This window comes from Arachis stenosperma, chromosome 1 (assembly GCF_014773155.1).
Source record: "Arachis stenosperma cultivar V10309 chromosome 1, arast.V10309.gnm1.PFL2, whole genome shotgun sequence".
Taxonomy (NCBI): Eukaryota; Viridiplantae; Streptophyta; class Magnoliopsida; order Fabales; family Fabaceae; genus Arachis; species Arachis stenosperma.
The window spans coordinates 86,359,206-86,363,308 of NC_080377.1; the positions used below are offsets into that span (position 1 = coordinate 86,359,206).

General features: G+C 40.8%; 1 non-coding gene across 1 annotated transcript; it reads left to right on the top strand.

Annotated features, from left to right (window-relative positions):
• The first annotated feature begins 2,742 nt into the window (after positions 1-2,742).
• LOC130949149 (small nucleolar RNA R71) lies at positions 2,743-2,850 on the top strand. Its single transcript, XR_009073336.1, has one exon. It is a non-coding gene; the product is annotated as a small nucleolar RNA R71 (small nucleolar RNA).
• Positions 2,851-4,103: the final 1,253 nt, after the last annotated feature.

Genomic DNA, 4,103 nt, shown 5'->3' on the forward strand with positions numbered 1-4,103 from the left:
ACCTCTTCTTCGGATCTCATGGCGGATCTCCGGATATTCACCCTTTTTGAGTGAAAAGGGGACTTCGGGGATCACCTTCTTCAAGGCCACAACTTCATAGAAGTGGTCTTGATGCACCCTTGAGATGAACCTATCCATCTCCCATGACTCGGATGTGGAAGCTTTTGCCTTCCCTTTCCTCTTTCTAGAGGTTTCTCCGGCCTTGGATGCCATAATGGTTATGGAAAAACGAAAAAGCAACGCTTTTACCACACCAAACTTAAGATGGTTGCTCGTCCTCGAGCAAAAGAAGAAAGAAGAGAGTAGAAGAAGAAGAAATGAGGAAGAGGGAGATTGTAGTGTGTTCGGCCGAAGAGGGGGAGAAGTGGTGTTTAGGTTGTGTGAAAATGAAGGAGTGAAGAAGGGTATTTATAGGAGAGAGGGGAGATGAGGTTCGGCTATTATGGGTGGGTTTGGGAGGGAAAGTGGTTTGAATTTGAAGGGTGAGGTTGGTGGGGTTTTATGAAGGATGGATGTGAGTGGTGAAGAGAAAGATGGGATTTGATAGGTGATTGGTGAATGGGGGAAGAAGAGAGAGAGTGGTGGTGGGGTCCTGTGGGGTCCACAAATCCTGTGGTGTCAAAGAAAAGTCATCCCTGCACCAAATGTTGCTCAAAATCACGTTTTGAGCCATTTCTGGCGTTAAACGCCGGGCTGGTGCCCATTCCTGGCGTTTAACGCCATGTTCTAGCCCTTTTCTGGCGTTTAACGCCAGTCTGGTGCCCCTTTCTGGCGTTAAACGCCCAGAATGGTGCCAGACTGGGCGTTAAACGCCCAACTGCTACCCTCACTGGCGTTTAAACGCCAGTGAATTCTTCCTCCAGGGTGTTCTGTTTTTCTTCCTGTTTTTCATTCTGTTTTTGCTTTTTCAATTACTTTTGTGACTTCTCATGATCATCAACCTACAAAATAACAAAAAATAACAAAGGAAAATATATAAAATATAACATTGGGTTGCCTCCCAACAAGCGCTTCTTTAATGTCAGTAGCTTGACAGAGGGCTCTCAATGAGCCTCACAGATACTCAGAGCAATGTTGGAACCTCCCAACACCAAACTTAGAGTTTGAATGTGGGGGTTGAACACCAAACTTAGAGTTTGGTTGTGGCCTCCCAACACCAAACTTAGAGTTTGACTGTGGGGGCTCTGTTTGTCTCTGATTTGAGAGGAGCTCTTCATGCTTCCTCTCCATGGTGACAGAGGGATATCCTTGAGCCTTAAACACAAAGGATTCTTCATTCACTTGAATGATCATTTCACCTCTATCAACATCAATCACAGCTTTTGCTGTGGCTAGGAAAGGTCTGCCAAGGATGATGGTTTCATCCATGCATTTCCCAGTCTTTAGGACTATGAAATCAGTAGGGATGTAGTGGTCCTCAATCTTAACCAAAACATTCTCTACAAGTCCATAAGCTTGTTTTCTTGAGTTGTCTGCCATCTCTAGTGAGATTTTTGCAGCTTGTACCTCAAAGATCCCTAGCTTCTATATTACAGAGAGAGGCATGAGGTTTACACTTGACCCTAAGTCACACAGAGCCTTCTTGAAGGTCATGGTGCCTATGGTACAAGGTATGGAAAACTTCCCAGGGTCTTGTCTCTTTTGAGGCAATTTCTGCCTAGACAAGTCATCCAGTTCCTTGGTGAGCAAAGGAGGTTCATCCTCCCAAGTCTCATTTCCGAATAACTTGTCATTTAGCTTCATGATTGCTCCAAGGTATTTAGCAACTTGCTCTTCAGTGACATACTCATCCTCTTCAGAGGAAGAATACTCATCAGAGCTCATGAAAGGCAGAAGTAAGTCCAATGGAATCTCTATGGTCTCATTTTGAGCCTCAGATTCCCATGGTTCCTCATTGGGGAACTCAGTGGAGGTCAGTGCACGCCCATTGAGGTCTTCCTCAGTGGCGTCCACTTCCTCTCTTTCCTCTCCAAATTCGGCCATGGTTATGGCTTTGCACTCTCCTTTTGGATTTTCTTCTGTATTACTTGGGAGAGTACTAAGAGGGAGTTCAGTAACTTTCTTGCTCAGCTGTCCCACTTGTGCCTCCAAATTCCTAATGGAGGACCTTGTTTCAGTCATGAAACTTTGAGTGGTTTTGATTAGATCAGAGACCATGGTTGCTAAGTCAGAGGGGTTCTGCTTAGAATTCTCTGTCTATTGCTGAGAAGATGATGGAAAAGGCTTGCCATTGCTAAACCTGTTTCTTCCACCATTATTATTATTAAAACCTTGTTGAGGTCTCTCTTGATTCTTCCATGAGAAATTTGGATGATTTCTCCATGAAGAATTATAGGTGTTTCCATAGGGTTCTCCCATGTAATTCACCTCTTCCATTGAAGGGTTCTCAGGATCATAAGCTTCTTCCTCAGGTGAAGCATCCTTAGTACTGCTTGGTGCATTTTGCATTCCAGACAGACTTTGAGAAATCAAATTGACTTGTTGAGTCAATATCTTGTTCTGAGCCAGTATGGCATTCAGAGTGTCAATCTCAAGAACTCCTTTCTTCTGACTAGTCCCATTGTTCACAGGATTTCTCTCAGAAGTGTACATGAATTGGTTATTTGCAACCATTTCAATTAGTTCCTGAGCTTCTGTAGGCGTCTTCTTCAGATGAAGAGATCCTCCAGCAGAACTATCCAAAGACATCTTGGATAGTTCAGAGAGACCATCATAGAAAATACCTATGATGCTCCATTCAGAAAGCATGTCTGAGGGACATTTTCTGATTAATTGTTTGTATCTTTCCCAAGCTTCATAGAGGGATTCTCCATCCTTCTGTCTGAAGGTTTGGACTTCCACTCTAAGCTTACTCCATTTTTGAGGTGGAAAGAACTTTGCCAAGAAGGCATTGACTAGCTTTTCCCAAGAGTCCAGGCTATCTTTAGGTTGTGAATCCAACCATATTCTAGCTCTGTCTCTTACAGCAAAAGGGAATAGCATCAGTCTGTAGACCTCAGGGTCAACCCCATTAGTCTTGACTGTGTCACAGATTTGCAAGAATTCAGCTAAGAACTGATGAGGATCTTCCAATGGAAGTCCATGGAACTTGCAATTCTGTTGCATTAGAGAAACTAATTGAGGCTTAAGCTCAAAGTTGTTTGCTCCAATGGCAGGGATAGAGATGCTTCTCCCATAGAAGTCGGGAGTAGGTGCAGTAAAGTCACCCAGCACCTTCCTTGCATTGTTGGCATTGTTGTTATTTTCGGCTGCCATGGGTTTTTCTTCTTTGAAGAATTCGGTCAGGTCCTCAACAGAGAGTTGTGCGTTAGCTTCTCTTAGCTTTCGCTTCAAGGTCCTTTCAGGTTCAGGGTCAGCTTCAACAAGAATGCCTTTGTCTTTGTTCCTGCTCATATGAAAGAGAAAAGAACAAGAAAATATGGAATCCTCTATGTCATAGTATAGAGATTCCTTGAGGTGTCAGAGGAAGAAAAATGGAAGACAGAGGTAGAAAATTCGAACTTATCAAAGAAGATGGAGTTCGAATTTTGCATTAAGGAATAGTGTTAGTCCATAAATAGAAGGATGTGAGAAGAAGGGAAGTAATTTTCGAAAATTAAGTAAAAGATTTTGAAAACATTTTGAAAAACACTTAATTGATTTTCGAAAATAAGAGTGGGAAAGAAATCAAGTGATTTTTGAAAAAGATTTTGAAATTAGAAATCAAAAAGATTTGATTGAAAACTATTTTGAAAAAGATGTGATTAAAAAGATTTGATTGAAAAGTTATGGTTTTAAAAAGATACGATTGAAAAGATATGATTTGAAAACAATTTTAAAAAGATTTGATTTTAAAAATTAATGACTTGCCTAACAAGAAAAGATATGATTCAAACATTAAACCTTTCTCAACAGAAAAGGCAACATACTTAAAATGTTCAATCAAATCATTAATTGTTAGTAAGTATCTTTAAAAAAAAAGAAAGAAATTAATTTTGAAAACATTTGATTGAAAAGATATGATTTGAAAAAGATTTGATTTTGAAAAACTTTGAAAACTTGAAAAAAAATTGATTTGAAAACAAAAATCCTCCCCCTTGTTCCATCCTGGCGTTAAACGCCCA